Source organism: Homarus americanus, unplaced genomic scaffold (genome assembly GCF_018991925.1).
Source record: "Homarus americanus isolate GMGI-L3 unplaced genomic scaffold, GMGI_Hamer_2.0 scaffold40248, whole genome shotgun sequence".
NCBI classification, from domain to species: domain Eukaryota; kingdom Metazoa; phylum Arthropoda; class Malacostraca; order Decapoda; family Nephropidae; genus Homarus; species Homarus americanus.
The window spans coordinates 9,461,866-9,479,365 of NW_024712526.1; the positions used below are offsets into that span (position 1 = coordinate 9,461,866).

The 17,500-nt window shown below is 39.7% G+C and overlaps 1 protein-coding gene across 4 annotated transcripts in view; it reads right to left on the reverse strand.

The window, feature by feature from the left end:
- LOC121862323 (zwei Ig domain protein zig-8-like) overlaps nt 1–17,500 on the reverse strand; it is a 74,757-nt gene that overhangs the window by 35,990 nt on the left and 21,267 nt on the right. The window contains exon 1 of one of the 4 annotated variants that reach the window (XM_042360528.1): nt 15,645–15,725. The exons of 1 other annotated variant lie outside the window; for it this stretch is intronic. The gene's annotated coding sequence lies outside the window, so the exon portion shown is untranslated. Of the gene's footprint in view, nt 1–15,364; nt 15,726–17,500 lie in introns of those variants that run through there. 2 more of the 4 variants (XM_042360508.1, XM_042360499.1) reach the window with 2 other exon arrangements.

Below are 17,500 nucleotides of genomic sequence, written 5' to 3' on the forward strand. Positions count from 1 at the left end.
ATTGCCCTTCAAAGCTTTAAAAACCACCATCTTCAAAAAGCTTACAAACCATTGCCCTTCAAAGCTTTAAAAACCACTATCTTCAAAAAGCTTACAAACCATTGCCCTTCAAAACTTTAAAACCATCATCTTCAAAAGGCTTACAAACCATTGCCCTTCAAAGCTTTAAAAACCACCATCTTCAAAAAGCTTACAAACCATTGCGTCTCTACAAAGCTTCATGACTTAAATAAAACACAAAACAAAAGAAGAGCAGATAGCGGCCATTTGCTGGAGCTCTCTTGCTATACACTAATATGCTGCAGTTATCCGAATCACTATAATTAGAAACCATTAATAAAAACCTGAGGAAGAGGAGTAGGATTAAGAAAGGATTAGAAACACGAGGGAAGGATTATCAGAGAGAGAGAGAGAGAGAGAGAGAAAGAGAGAGAGAGAGAGAGAGAGAGATAAACCTTGCTTGCGGCCTCACTTCTACCGCCATCTGTTGAGAGGTTAGGTAAGTAGAGGCTGAAAGGTCGAGGTATATTATTACACGTTGAGCTAAGTGGTGTTGGAGGATGGGGTAGTGGAGGATGGGGTAGTGGAGGATGAAGTGGTGGAGGATGAGGTAGTGGAGGATGGGGTAGTGGAGGATGAAGTGGTGGAGGATGAGGTGGTGGAGGATGAGGTGGTGGAGGATGAGGTGGTGGAGGATGAGGTGGTGGAGGATGAAGTGGTGGAGGATGAGGTGGTGGAGGATGAGGTGGTGAAGGATGAGGTGGTGGAGGATGAGGTGGCTAAAAGTATGGAGATGATGGTCTGTGTTAAAGATGTGGTCGCGCTGAGTGTTAAGAGAGAGAGAGAGAGAGAGAGAGAGAGAGAGAGAGAGAGAGAGAGAGAGAGAGAGAGAGTTAAGCTCCGATAATCCGCACCTGACAGACAGACAAACAGATAGATAGATAAATAGATAGATAGATAGATAGGCAGAGAATTAGACAGCCAGGCATGGTAGCACAGGGAAGGCAGCATCAGTCAGGCAAGTGATCGGAATCGGCTTGCGAAATGGGGGCGTCATTGATGACTGGTGGATGGTGGCTTCATTGATGACTGGTTGCTTCATTGATGACTGGTGAGATGGAGGCTTCATTGATGACTGGTGGATGGTGGCTTCATTGATGACTGGTGAGAGATGGGGGCGTCATTGATGACTGGTGGATGGTGGCTTCATTGATGACTGGTTGCTTCATTGATGACTGGTGAGATGGAGGCTTCATTGATGACTGGTGGATGGTGGCTTCATTGATGACTGGTTGCTTCATTGATGACTGCAAGAGATGGAGGTTTACCAGACTGTATGCGGCTTCATTGATGACTGGTTGCTTCATTGATGACTAGCAGATGGAGGCTTCATTGACATCGGGTTGTCATTGATGACTGGTGGATGGGAGGTCATTGATGACTGGTTGTCGCATTGATGACTGGTGGTTGGTGGTTTTATTGATCACTGGTGAGATGGGGGCGTCATTGATGACTGGTGAGATGGAGGCTTCATTGATGACTGGTGGTTGGTGGCTTCATTGACGACCGGTGAGATGGAGGCTTCATTGACGACGAGTGAGCTGGAGGCTTCATCGACTGGAGAAAGATAACGTAAGGTGAACCTTTACAGGTAAGTGAGGCTTCGTGGCTATTTTTATCTGCTGGAGATAAGACTCTTTTTGATTGAAGAAATTGAGAGTTAAAAGTTCGATGTATGATGAGACTCTTGGCCAGCTGGTGGTGCAGGTGGTGGTGTAGGTGGTGTAGGTGGTGCAGGTGGTGTAGGTGGTGCAGGCAGGTGTAGGTGGTGTAGGTGGTGCAGGTGGTGGGGTGTAGGAGGTGGTAGGTGTAGGTGGGAGGATGGTGGTGAGGTAGGTGGCAGGTGTAGGTAGCAGGTGGGAGGTGGTGAAGGGTGGTGGTGGAGGTGTAGGTGGCAGGTGAGGGTGGGAGGAGGTAGGTGGCAGGTGGCAGGTGGTGCAGGAGGTGGTGGACAGGAGGTGGTGTAGGTGGTGGAGGTAGCAGGTAGGAGGAGGTGGGAGGTAGAGCAGGTGGTGCAGGTGGTGCAGGTAGGTAGGTAGGAGGTGGTAGGTGGTGGTGTAGGCAGGTAGGTGTAGGTGGTGGTGTAGGTGGGTAGGTAGGAGGTAGGTGGTGGTGCAGGTGGTGGGTGCAGGTGCTGGAGGTGGTGTAGGGAGGTGGTGTAGGTGGAAGCAGGGAGGTGGTGTAGGTGGTGGAGGTAGTAGTGGTGTAGGTGGTGTAAGGGATGGAGGTAAGACAGGTGGTGGAGGTGGTGTAGGTGAGACAGGTGGTGTAGGTGAGACAGGTGGTGTAGGTGAGACAGGTGGTGTAGGTGTTGTAGGTGAGACAGGTGGTATAGGTGGTGAAAATAAGCCAGGTGGTGTAGGCAGTGGTGATGGGTAACAAGGGTGGTGAAACGGCTGGCGGCGATAATTACGAGAGAGCTGGTGGCTGGCGTGGGCGGTGTGGGCGGGCAAGACTGGTGAGCCAGGTAGCGTGGGTGGGCGGTGAGGATGGAAAGACAGATGGGTGGTGTGGGCGGACAAGGATGGAGGAATAATTGATCCTAGAACCGCGGAGGAGGAGGAGCAAGAGGAGGAGCAAGAGGAGGGAGGAGGAACAGGAAGAGAAAGAGGAAGAAAAGGAGGAGGAGGAAGGAGGAAGAGGAGGAGGAAGAGAAAGCGAAGGAGGAAGAAGATAAACAAAAAGAGGAGGTACAGGAGGAGGAGGAGGAGGAGCAGGAAGAGAAAGAGGAAGAAAAGGAGGAGGAGGAGGAGGAAGGAGGAAGAGGAGGAGGAAGAGAAAGCGAAGGAGGAAGAAGAGAAACAGAAGGAAGAGGTACAGGTGTTTGGACAAGGGTGGTGGAGTGTGATAAGTTATGAAAGCAACGAACAAAAGCCAATCGACTTTTTCTCTCATAGTTTCCCTTCAAAGGAAAGCCAAAAAAAAAAAAACGAAAAAAACGAGATTAGATGAGAGAGAGAGAGAGAGAGAGAGAGAGAGAGAGAGAGAGAGAGAGAGAGATCTAATCACTAATTCCCCCCCAAGCCTCCAATAGGTATACCAATTCTTTCACTCTTTCTTCATAATAATATATCACAGACGACGCCAAAGTTAAAAAATCCCAGCAGAAGAACATTGGCATATATTTTCTTTCTCAAATTTATTACAACCTAAATGTGAATTAATTTTCCCCCGTTCTCAGGGATTGGTTGGAAATGGTGGGTGAAATTTATTAGTGAACTCGGGCTAGGTATAGAGTGCTGTGCTGTTCGTCATTACTTTTGTGAGTCTTTTTTTTTTATTTTTTACGTTTGGTTTCTCTGTCTCGATGAATTTTGGTCTGTTAGAAAAGCGCTGTTGTACTTTTGTTACAGGTGATTTTTCTCCACTTTTATATTACTTTCTTTATCCCATAAGTTCACAAGAAACATACTGATTTACAACTGGAGGATGGGTACTCAGAAGACAACGTCTTAACACTATGTACTCTACAGATATATGGTGCCTTCAACATATACTCAAAACACATTAATGATTTCTCTCACTGTAGTTATATCAGAATTAATGTACAATAAATTCATTATCTCTCAATTTCAAATCTCTGAACACCATAAGAGATATTAAGAAATATAAGAGTCACTAAGGTACTTGAGAGAAAACGGAGAACTCATGCATACTGTAGCGTTGAGAAAACGGATGTCTCAAATGGTGGACTCAACAGTTTCACACATGTTTTGTGGATGTTGGAGCATAATATAAAAAATTAAGTGCTGAACACACTAGCCGGGTTATTGTGACTATGACAATATAACTTATGGTATATTATAAAAGTCCCATTGCATTACAAAAGACCTCTTGCCTTACAAAAGACCTTTAACATTACTCTAACTTCCATCCAGTATCTTACCAGAGCCCTCTCGTCATAAAGATAACAGCAGGGAAGAAACACACTCTTACTTCACACAAAATTACACACAAAGCTCTCAGTACACCCTGAGTAATAGTTAATGAAGATGTCAGTCACTATGGTAAAGAAACATGTCAAGCTACAAGATGTTGGGTCAAATGGGGGCTCTTATTATCAACACTTGAGGCTCGTTATATGTCTGACGATGATGTGAAGTGAATTATTAAAAGAAAAAGTCAATTTGGTGGTGGTGGTGGTGATAGAAGAGGTAATGGTGGTGGTGATGGAGGTGGTTGTGGTGGTGGTGATGGAGGCAGCGTGGTAGTGGTGATGGTGATGGAGGCAACGTGGTAGTGGTGATGGAGGCAACGTGGTAGTTAGTGGTGATGGAGGCAGCAGCGGCGGTGATGGAGGCAGCGGTGGTGGTGGTGAAGATGGCGGCTAGATAATTGATCACATGAGGTATAATTAACCTTTACTTGGGGGAGGAAATTGAATTATGAGATGTCACTTGTAAATAATGAGGCTATTTTTTTATTCCTAGGATGAGGGAAACCATGTGATATCAAACAACAACCCAGGTAGGAAAAAAAAAATATGAGAACCCCTAACAACAAACTGCAGTCACATAATTCAGATAGAGAGAAAGAGAGAGAAAGAGACAGAGAGAGAGAGAGAGAAAGACGAAATGAGAGATAAATTGTCGTTCTGAAATGAGATAGAGGAAGGAGGATTCTCATTCACCTTAGTAAGGTTCATAAATCATCAAACGCTTCCCCCTTCCTTTAAAGAAATAGCTTGGGGGTAATTTTTTTTTACAGTATGAAGCGACGAGACGAATTTTCAGATTATTAGATTTTCATTTTGTAGGAATGCTATCTTGAGTTATGGTGTGTGTGTCTGTCTGTCTGTCTATCTCTGTCTATCTCTGTCTGTCTCTGTCTGTTTCTGTAATTCTGTCTGACTGACCTTCTCTCCTACCATTCCTTCACTATACGTTGATGGCTCTCTAAACGAAGGCATAACACTAGGAATATAACTTTTAACAACATACACAAAAAAAAATTACCTGTTGAAAGTCTTAATTAAACTCTAAGACACAATTCTTTTTCACCTTAATCACTTTATGAATATAACTTTCACACCTGGAGAACATTTTTACTACCTTAATCACTTTGTAGAACCAGTCTATGTATTTTTATATTTTTTAATAATTTTTTTCCATCACTTCATTCTATACTTGTAATATCACACAAGTCACTCAGTATTCCAGGTATTATCTACGGCAGAGAGGAGTTAGCGAGTAAAATATTCTTCCTAGTGGGGGAGAGGGAGTGGGGGAAAGGGGAAGAAGAATGGGAGGGGAAAGAGGTAGTGGGAGAGAGAGAGTGGGGGAGGACATAGAAACAGCTAGAGGGAGGCACAGAAGTAAGGTTTAAACAGGGCTATAACACAGACCATCTCTTAATAAACAGTAACAAAAACACTCTCACACGAGTATCAGCTGCCATTAAGGACAATACAGCCTTGGTAATACTTGGAGGAAGTTCAATCGTAGAAAGAGATGACCCTATTTCAAGCTGGAAATGACTCAGTCTCTTCCTCCTTATCTTCTTCCTCGTTCTTCTTCTTCTCCTCCTCTTCATTCCTCTCCACCTCCTCCTTCTCCTCCTCCCCTTTCTCATCCTTATCGTTGTTTCCCTTCCTACTTTTCCCCCCTTCCTACTTCTTCTCCTCCTTCTTCTCTTCCTTCCCCTTATCATTTCCCTCTTCTTCCTCATCATCATCCTCCTGTTACCCCTCCTCCTCCTCTTTTCATCTCCTACTACCCTTCCTTTTATCACCCTACTCCTCCCCTTCCTTCTCCCCCTCCCTCTCCTCACCCCAACAACCTCCTTCTCATCACCTCGACCTTCTCAAGACATACCGACATTCATCTTCGCCTTAAACTCCCACACTCCATACTATAAAACCTTCCACCAGATGGCATACACGTCATAATAACAACAAGAACAGAAGAAGGTAACTAAGAATTCATCCCGACATGGAAGCCATATATGTTATAAAATGGCGGATGGTGTTAGGACGATACAAGCCTCTCTGCCTCGACCAATAACAAATAATGTACGAACCAAAACTGTGAAACTGTTTATAACGAAGCCACCACAAAGATTGGCGAGTAAATTCATTGTATTACATCTTAAATTGACTCGTTATTTCACGAGACATCAGTTGCAGATATTGTAAGTTTTTAGTCTATTTAATCCCGATTCTGGCAGCGATTCTACAAGGATTTCTACCATCGATAAAAAATGGCATGACGGGTGGATTGCTTTTGCCATCAATCACACTTTTCTACTTTCGTCACAGCCTCAGTAACAGGACCTAGACGAGAGAAAGATATATCCTATGTTGCTCCTGCGTGTTTAGATATATGCTGTACGTGTCTAGACATATTGAAGGTACAATATGTCTTAAACATCCGTCAGAGAGAGAGGGTCACTTTTATCTTATTCCTCCTCAGCTATGATTAGATTAACCTATGTGGGAGAAGCTTCAGTAAAGTCTCATTTAGAGGCGCGAACCCTACAGATTCGTCCACAACTTACAAAGGAGAGAGAAAAATACTCAAGATGGACTTCCTCTTCAATCACTATCGACGAGGTTGTGGGAAGGACTATCACAGAGTTAATTTTCGTTTATTGAACCAGACGAAGTAAACAAAACTTACTTTCTAAATAAGACAAGAACTACGAATTTTTATACACCCTTACTAGGTTAACACTTATGAGAATGTATACCTGTTGTTCTGGTAGTTGGGTAAAGATAAGGTGATTCTCGGCTCTCAATCTCACTTATATGAATAGCTTCCTGTTTCAGCTACAGATAGTCTACGCTTACGGCCTCCCAGAAGCTGATGAGATGATGATACGAGGGGGGGGATTGGCTGCCTCTGTTGCCTCACATAATGCTTAATCCTACTCAGACAGGTAGTAATGGTATCCGTTTCTCACTTCACATACAGTTTGTAAATCTTCCCGTGATTTCTCTAAGGGTATCTCACACCTGTTGGATATTCTTACTCTTAGCTTTGACATCGAGGACGGGATAAAAATGTTCTCTATTCTCCGGTGGTCGAATACTCCCTTTGTTTACATCAGAGTTTTAGTTATGGTGATATTGAGTCTTAATAGTGTTGAATAGATTCTCTGATGACGTCAATGTTTTGGGATGGAAATAAGAGATATTCTGGTGTTAATATTCAACATCAGTCATGGCGGTGATGTACAGAAAACCTCAACCATACACAACATTGTTAAAAAATTTTCAGAACCTCGACCATTTGTTGGAATAATTAATACAATATTACTCTACTTCATATATTGATACAAACGCCAAAAATACTTCTGTAGGTCTTATTACTTCACACAATTATGCTTTTTTTTTAATATACTTATGAACTGCACTTGTCAACGCAATATGATCACCCCGTAAATAGTCTTCGCGTTACTTTATGAATTGTTACCACACTGTTTCACACTCAGGTATCATACACACACAGGAGACAACTTTCATCACCTGGTACATTAATTCAGGGTCGTAAGGTAGATATTAACCCAACACAACACGTATGAATTCGTTTAGTCTATGTATAGGTTCACACACACACACACACACACACACACACACACACACAAACACACTCCACAATATCATGACAATAACAAGTGTTGCCATATGACGGGGAGTGAAAAAATAAAGAATAGCCCAAAAAAAAAATATACATTCTGGGTTTTATGAGTATCTATACACTTACACAAAAGAGCTAATGATATATTCTGACTTTCTACCTCCCAACACACATGTATGTAGGAATATTTATTGATATCGTAGTTAAAATGGACAAAAAAACTAAAAAATTACCATAAATCGTAAAAATAGCGATCTGGTGGTCATATATTTTGTCGATAATAGGGTGAAATTTGCATCAATTGTCAATATATATTTTTGGGGGATATGTTTGTCCTTAGCAATACACAAAGTCAAGTAAAGGTGTTGTGGTGTGATTCTGTATGAGTCGACCTAAAACTGTTTTGGATGTGTTTAAGTCTCTCTCTCTCTCTCTCTCTTCCCCCCACACTCCACCTTCTCTTATACCCAGAGTTCATTATTCACACCAGTTAATAATACCTACACAATAGCTCCCCTCTCTACTCCATTATTACTTCTGTTGACATTATTATCTCCCAATGTATTCCTCCGCCAACCTATAATTGCCTCTCTCTCTCTCTCTCTCTCTCTCTCTCTCTCTCCGCTTCTTTGTGGTATAATTACTTATTCCACCTCGTCTATAATTCTGTTGACACTTCTTTTCTTCTGTTATTGTGTTTATTTCAGTATTGCATTTTCGGTTTTTTTCTGTTAGTTAGTTAGTTTTCTGTGACTATACATACATACATACATACTATACATGGGACAGGGTATACATGGGGCAGGGTATACATGGGGCAGGGTATACATGGGGCAGGGTATACATGGGGCAGGGTATACATGGGGCAGGGTATACATGGGGAAGGGTATACATGGGGGAGGGTATACATGCTGACTACCATTCCTATTGTTCTGTTACACCCTTCCTGTACACACTCTCCCATTATTGTGTTATATCTCTCCTTCTGTCAACATTTCCATTGTCTCTCTCTCTGTCCATTCTGCTGTCGAAGCCTCTTTGCTATTCTTATTGTCTTTTTTTCTTCCTCTTTGTCTTCGTGTTCTTCTTCTTCCTGTTTTTCTTCTTCCTTCTTTTTTTTTATCTTTTATTCCTTCTTGATCTTCTTTTTTCGTTCTTATCCTCCTTCTCGTTCTCCAACTCCTCGTTCTCCTTCTCTTCCTGTTCTTCTTGTCTCTTCCTCTCTCACCTGTTCTCCTCAACGACCTTCTCCTCCTCCATGTCTTCTCTCCTCCTCCTCCACCTCCTCCTCCACGCCCTTCTCCTCCACGCCCTTCTCTTCCCTCATCCTCATCCGCCTCTTCCCTCTTTCGTCTTGACATCTTTCATTGCTCCTCGTATCAAACAGGATAACACCACCTCTCTCCTCTGATGCATTCACCAGTTACTCAAAATCTTCTCTCTTTCTCTCCTTCCTTCCTTCCTTCTTCCTTCTTCCTTCTTTGTTCACGTTGTATGCTCTTTTTTTTATTATTCTTAAATGTCCTCCTTTTCATTTTCTTCATTCTGGTTTCTCACTTTCTCTCTTTTGCTCGTAAACAATTTCCTGTTTTCTTTATTTGTGATAGTTCTTTCTCTCTCTCTCTCTAACACACACACACACACACACACACACACCCTATGCATTTTTTTTCATTGACAAACAGAATAAATTCCTCTAAAATGGACAGAACTCATTTTAAGACGGTGTTCTCTTAACATTCCCAGGGTGACGAAATATCCCCAATAAAGTTAATAGGCTGATAAAACACTGCTAAGTAGGTAGAAGCATTTGACGTCTGTATTACTCCCACCACTCTGTAAACCCCCCTGACCCACCCCCCTTCAATCACATCGTCTCCTATTACTACTACTACAACTACTACTACTTCAACTACCAATCAATTAACACCATAAATATAAAATATTGACTGAGAACAACATAAACACAAAGGATAATTTCTGGCTCAATGGAATTCAGTCGTAATTCAGTGCCAAAGTCTTGATACGGGAGGTTTATGTGGTATTAAAATGTCCTTTGATGAATATTGATTCGGTGGAAAGAGAATTCAAACCTAAACTCTCAATATGTGTTGGATATTAAGTTATGTTGGAAGTATAGAGGGAAAATAATACTTTTCCAAAAATATCATAACATGGAAACTTTGACGGTTTTTTTTTTTTTTTTTGTGTTTTATGTTTAGTTTGGTGTTAAAAGAGTGTTTGTTGTGTTGAGTAGGTGTTTGGTTGTCTGTTTGAGGAGTGTTTTATAGTAGAGGTGGTGATGGGTGTTGTAGAGAAATTTATATGTATAAGAATTGAGTTTTTTTTTGGTATACTTTTCCTCCTCTCTCTCTCTCTTTCTCTCTATGGATTTCTCTATATTTATCTCTCTCTCTCTCTCTTATGTGTGTTTCTCTTTGTGTGTCTGTCTCTGCCTGTGTGTTTGAGTCTCTGTCGGTGTTTGTGTGTTTATGTCTGTCTGTCTGTCTGTGTGTTTGTGTCTGTGTCTTTAATGCTCTCTCTCTCTCTCTCTCTCTCTCTCTCTCTCTCTCACCCAAACGCTGCCATTTTAATATTCAAACACAACTATGCTAAAAATTTATTCCTGAAAAGATTTCCTCCCCAAACGTAAGTCAGAGCCAGAGTGAAGGTAAGAGGTTATGGTCCCTGAGTACCTGCTTTTAAAAGATCATATAACGCACAGGTGAGTAAGATTAACACTCACTTACCACACCTGGGGGAGACATTAAGCTTTCTCTCACACACACACACACACACACACACACACACACACACACACACACACACACACACACACATATACATACCTTTTGTTTTCATTTTACTTCTTAAGACAGAATTTAAGTTCATGGTTAAAAATGTTATGTTGTTGTGAAAGATTTTTTTATGCATAATATATTTTATTTATTTTTTTTATTTTAGAATTATAGTTAAATGTTAATGAATGAAAGTCAGGTTATATTTGTAATTCAATTTAACATTATTTTGGGGTGGTTAAATCTGAGGTTAATGGTAGTGATGTTAATGATGTTTTTTTAATAATATTTATCACCTATATTATAAATCCTTTTGGGGATTAGTTTCTTTAGTGAATTAGTGATAAGTTGATGAATGTCTTAACTTAATGTATGAAAATCAGGTATACATTAACATGAAATTGATATAACTGTTTAGAATCGGGAGAATATTTTAACATGTCCAATTTATCAAAGGGTTTAAGGTTCCTGGTTTACTCTGCGGTTACCATTACTGTATAAATTGCAGATAACACTGAGATTAAACCCACAGATTAAATGTATAATTATTTAAAAGGGAAGTTAACATTCACTATCAATTACTTGTATAATTTATCCCGTGAATAATTCTTCTTAACTTACATCAAAATTATTAATAAAACGTAAGATTGAGTTATATATTAAACTAGGACAGTAATCTTGCAACACATCTGTATAAAACCATAACAGTAAATATATAATAATTTAATCAATACTAAAACGTAAACATACTACAATTATCAAGTTACGATGAATAATTAGTAATATAATCAAGCTTTAGTCAGAATTATTGAAAGAAAAGATGACTTTTTTATATTCCAATAACAAGGATGTATCGTTTTTAGTCTTGTCACTTGAGCCACACCCTAAACACTGATTCAAGTGAGGTGGTCAGGGCAGACAGCGTTCTTAGACTTGTCACTTGAGCCACACCCTGAACATAAGTCAAGTGGAGTCAGGGAGTCGGGGACAATCACAGACCATTTTTATCTCACTGTCTTGCTGATATGACTGATGCTCTTCTGTTCATCATTGACTTTACGGAGGTTTTCATTTTGGAAGTTTTGAGATCAATCTTTCCAAACTTCCCAGCGATACCGAAAGACTCGATTGCAAAAAAAAAAAGAAGAAAGTTGAAGTGTTCAGTTTGTTGATAAAATTAGGTGTTCAAACAGTTAAATATTAGTAATATAAACGACACTAATGAAGAGTTAGCCTCCAAACTCCTTATAAAAGACATCGGAAAGAAGATTTTTTTGATTCGTGTGATGTATCAAGTCACCAATATTTACTGAGCTTCGTATGTACTTAGTTACAGCTGGGTAAACTAGGGGGTACCTGGGATCGGACCCAAAGACTCTTAGAACAGGAAGGGAGTAGTATATTCACTCGACCATAGCACACCTTCTTTACCCATAGGTACGTGTAAAAAAATAGCCCCCAGATACTGCCAGTGTTACAGCAGGCACCTTCTGTAGTATATAACACTGGGTAGAGACCAGACCACACACACACACACACACACACACACACACACACACACACACACCAAACATGGAATAAGAACTAGACCTTATATATAATTCAAGCAAGTCTGAAGAATTATTTAATAAGCATTCCGCCTCAGTTGAGTTAAAGCTGAACAAATCCCGCCGCTGTGGCAACCTTCCTCAAGTGAACAGAGTGGAATATTTAAATGGCCAAAACTTAAGGGAGAAAATCTCTGGTTAATTGTGAACTAAAATCCTTTCTCACATTACGACTTGAAAGGAAATTTATGGAGTGCAGATGTAAACTAATTCCCAGAAGTGAAATACCGTGTGATGAGGAACTTCTGTTGATATAAAATAAGTAAGATCTTTTTCATTCGTTCATCCTCAAAGAATAACATATGAAACCCGACTCTAATCTTAGGAAGAGTTAAACAAACACTTTCTTTAATGGGTAATATCATATCAATCAACATCTGAGGGTTGGCGACCACAGCCCTTGTTTTCGTAAACATTCTCGAAGTGTCTTAACTAACATTTACATCAGAGGTTTTAATTTAGTTCATCTGTGTGTGTGTGTGTGTGTGTGTGTGTGTGTGTGTTCCCCTGCTCTCAGATTAACCCATTAATATCGCCGTTATTATCCCGTCTTCAGTAATTACATAGCTGAATTATCTTATTTTTTTCTATTTCTTTTATCTGGGTGAATATAAATAGAAAACACTTAAGCTGGTGACACACACACACACACACACAAACACACACACACACACCACCATTCAGACACACACACACACACACCATTCAGACACCTTCCTACATAATGTAATAGACAGTTTGTGTTGTAAAGAATAGATTTGTCAGAGAGCTAAAAATATATCATATCATCACTGCTGTTGTATCTTACCATGAATTATAGACACCGTTCTAACACCCAGGCCAATTATACCAACATGATCCTAACACTGTAACGAATTATACCAATACAATAACACTCAAACAACACATTTAAGAACACCAACCACACATTTTAACAATAAGTTCTAAAAAAAAAAAAATTCATTACTTTACTCATCCATAGGTGGTAATGAAGACACGATACACCTGGTTGTAATTAACGTAGATACCTGGGCATGTAATTTCTCTGAGTGTAGCTGACAATTTCTGCAGTGCAATAATTTATAGATTAATGTATTGTCGATTAGGCATTCTGGTGAGAGCAAGGCACACACGCACACACACACACACCATCGTCACTCAGGGCAGAAGGGTGAGAGTATGGTGAGGGTGTGGTGAATGTGTGGTGTAGGTGTGGTGAAGGCGTGTTGAAGGTGTGTTGAGGGTGTGTGAAGGTGTGGTGAGGGTGTGAAGGTGTGGTGAGGGTGTAAAGCGGGTGTGGTGAAAATGTGAGGTAAAAATGTGTTGAGTGTATGGTGAGTGTGTAGTGAGTGTGGTGGAGGGTATGGTGCCAGGGGGTAATACACTTAAATATGGTCAGGTATGTGGCTAGTTAACTCAGGTATCAAAGTTGTAATAAACAGGTAGTCTTCACGCTGTTATAAACCTGGATAATTTACCCCAACAGGTATGAAACAAGTACCCATTACAATTATTAAGCACCAATCCAAACATCAAGTACAACTACCACAAACTTATACCACTACCAAGGTATTTACTCAAGAACGTCAATACCAACATCAATGAATAACCTCTTCTTACGACTCCCAGTACCGGTATAGTCGGGTATTCCCAGTATTACCAATAGATTAAAAAATTCCCAGTTCCCGGTATGAAAACTTGGAATCCTAAAACTCGGATTTACATTATGAGTTTATCAGTAATATTAAGTCAAGATAGGCCTAGTTTTTAAGGCCTATTCTATATAAGGATATAATATGAAATTTATATTTTGATTTAAATTGTTTCGTTAAGTGCTAGTTAAGTTTAAGAGTAAATAATGACGTGTAAGTTAGTCTAGGATATTAATTATTATTAGATCGGGATTATATTTATTTTATTCTTAAATGCGATAAAGATGGAAATTGAATTATATTACAAACACACACACACACACACACACACACACTCTCTCTCCAGGTGTGAGTGTGGAGGTGTTACCGTGTTTTAATCTCGTAACTTACATGCTTATATCGCCAACAGCAGGTAAATCGCCCAGAAGGTGCAGCTTAATGGCTCACCTCTCAGGACTAACCATAAAACGAATAGCTCACATGAAGGTTTAATATATCATTCAGATTTGTTACCAATTAAATAATCTACAGAGAAACTCGGATATGTAATTAGCATGTTGGAGAGATTTAGGAGTTACGAACTATTTTACTCAGTTTGTTTTACCTCAACTATAGTGTCGTGCTATTAATGCTGCTAGTTGTTATCATATCACGGGTTTATAATGCCAGTCTGCCATTCCCAGCTCGGCGGCCGTCTCTCACTGACTGCCGTCTCGTCTCACCTAACCTAACAACGCATGTCTCTTCCATATGTCCCGTTCGTCAACAAAAAAAAAAAATCCAAATAATTTTAGAACCATATTTGTAGTTTATGGTTTATTATGTAAAAGGATTTCACCCTTGATGCACACACACACACACACACGTTCATCAACACCAAAACAATTACCTGAGTGAATATGAATTGTTTAAACGTCAGAAAACTTAATAAACAAAAGCACTGGATTTTGTAATGAAAAGTTATGAGTATCACATTTAATTTAGTGATGGTGAGGCAGAGCTGCAGGTGTACAATATTTAACATGATCTTACTTGACGCAGTGACTATCAAGTGTACACCCACTCATGACAGTTACGTACAGTATTTATATATGGTTATGTACAGTGTGTGTGTGTGTGTGTGTGTGTGTGTGTACAGGTAAAGTCATCTGGTCACCACTAAAATATTATATACGTCAACTTTAAAATAATATATCCTAGAGACATAACTAGACAGACTGACGATTGTACAAGCAGCGGGTGTGGGTAAGTGTATACAGCGGGTGTGGGTAAGTGTATACAGCGGGTGTGGGTAAGTGTATACAGCGGGTGTGGGTAAGTGTATACAGCGGGTGTGGGTAAGTGTATACAGCGGGTGTGGTTAAGTGTATACAGCGGGTGTGGGTAAGTGTATATAACCCATGATTTTAGCTCCTCACACACTGACCCACGATAAGGAGAGCTCTCAAGTGTACTTAAACTAGCCTAAATTACTTGTCTTTCTTATTGTAGCTTTCTCGACTTCTTTAAGCTTAGGTAAGAAAAGCTTTAAATATCGTACATAATAAAAAAAAAATAATATCATCAGCCTAATTGGCCACTTGATTGTGTTTTGAAATGTTGTTGTTAGTTTCTCAAGCTGATCTTAGAGCAGCTTAGGGATTGTTAGGTCAAGGTGTCTGTATACTCACGGTTGGGGGAAGCTTAGTTAGTTTACCTGTAGTTTACATTTCGTATATCTATAATCATATTTTATTATACATCACTATAATAATTGGCGTTAGTTTCCACGATATATAAGTTTTCTTACGCTCTCATCTTTGGTCACACAATATTAAACTATTTCATTATTCTTATCTGTACTATCAAATCCAAGTCACATTTTCCAGTATATTAATAACAAAGTAGAAGTAGTCTTACAATCCTTTTTTTTAATGAGTATTATTTACACCAACTTGAACGCTTCGTCACTTTTTAAAGGCAATGGGGAGGAAGAGTCACGAGCGAGTGTTTGGCAACTTTCTCCCTAACGCCCTCCTGAAGCCACGCGAGTCAGGCTACTGCTTCTACCGACACTTCCATCCCGTCACCTGGAAAACCTTTCGTACCGTGGTCGCGCTGCCTCTCCTGCCTCCGAGCTGCCAGACGAGAGGTACGAAAAGCCGAGAGGTTGTTTTTGATTAATAGTCCACATCTTGTGTCTCAGTAAACCCTGCTGACTTATGTTGGCTGAGAGGTTTATTTATGCGCACCTTCTAGCTCTTTGAAGTTTACTAAATAATTTCTTTATGTTTTCAGATAAATAATAATAATAATAATAATAATAATAATAATAATAATAATAATAATTCCTTCCACCCTTGAAGGTCATTTCCCACTATAATACAGAGTAGCTGAGATTGAACATAAAAAAACACACTCTCCCCTTCACTCCATTCATTCTATAGTACAGTAAGTTGTATAAGAGAGACGTTCTTTCACAGCAAGACCTCAGGGTATATGGATAAATCTCTCACCTTTTATCCCTGTTTGCTTCACATAACTCAACAGCTCTCGTCAGTAGTATATAGACCCATCCACAGAAACCAACAGACGCCATGCTGTCCACTCATGTACGCACACCGTTGCTTCCTGGATGTTTACTCGTGTTATTTCTCTCTCTCTCTCTCTCTCTCTCTCTCTCTCTCTCTCTCTCACTTTTATAATTCACTGACACATCCACAGCACAGTTCTTTCCATTCTGCCTTTATTTAATGTATTATTTAATCCTCCTAGTAACCATTCTTTTAATTAATATCATCCATTTTTCTTCCGTTGACATTTTCTTTATTGATTTTCCTCCTAATATACCTTCTTCCCACCACCACCTCACTCAATAACAACCATTAACTTCAACTTTAATCTTATGAATCATCTATGAACATTTTAAACAACATTTTTACCCTAATCACACATTTTTGTTTTGTTTTTGTTTTAATCTAGGAATGAATTTTTTTCCCCCCCTCGACAAACTATGACGCAGACTTCATTCTCTCTATAAAACCTCTGGGGATACTTTTAACCATTCGCCTCACCCATAACATTTCCAATACTCCCCATACTGCTTGTTTATCGCTTCTTTTATTGTTTTTTTCTTTATTTCTAGATACGTGGGTACCAGGAACAATCTCTCTCAATCTCTCTCTTTTTCTTTCTCTCTCGCTCTCTCTCTCTCTCTCTCACACTCGTAAACACAAATACCTTATCTACATATTCTTCTTTATTCCCTCAGTTAACACACGCAGTTGTTATCTTAGTTTCTACCTGTGATCCTAAATAAATAAATTTTCTTCTGTTTTCGGCATTTATTCATAATGTCTTTCACTTTATACAGAACTAAACTAAATTAATCTAAACTCATAACCTAACCTAACCTTAACATTACCGAGTACTCTCTATATCATGTTTAGGGTAAAGTTTCCAGAGCAGCAGCGGGAGGTTAGTTACATATCCATTTTTATCCCATCGTTGTGGTCTGCTGGCTCTCTCACTCGCTTGTTATTTGAGCTGTGTGGGTTCGTATCCTCCAAGGGGTGGGTTAGGGAGGGGGTTGCAGTGGTTGGTGTTGTTTTTTTTGTTGTTGTCATCATTCCTATTTCTATTATTATTGTTCTTATTACTATTATTATTAACACTGAAACAAGACTGGTCAACATAATACCGTGACACACTCAACTTACCACGTACTAATAAAACAAATCATTTAACCCCAATCACTCACGAAATTACTTCAAATTACTACATACAAAAACTACACACACACACATTTAAAAAAAAAACCCACATAT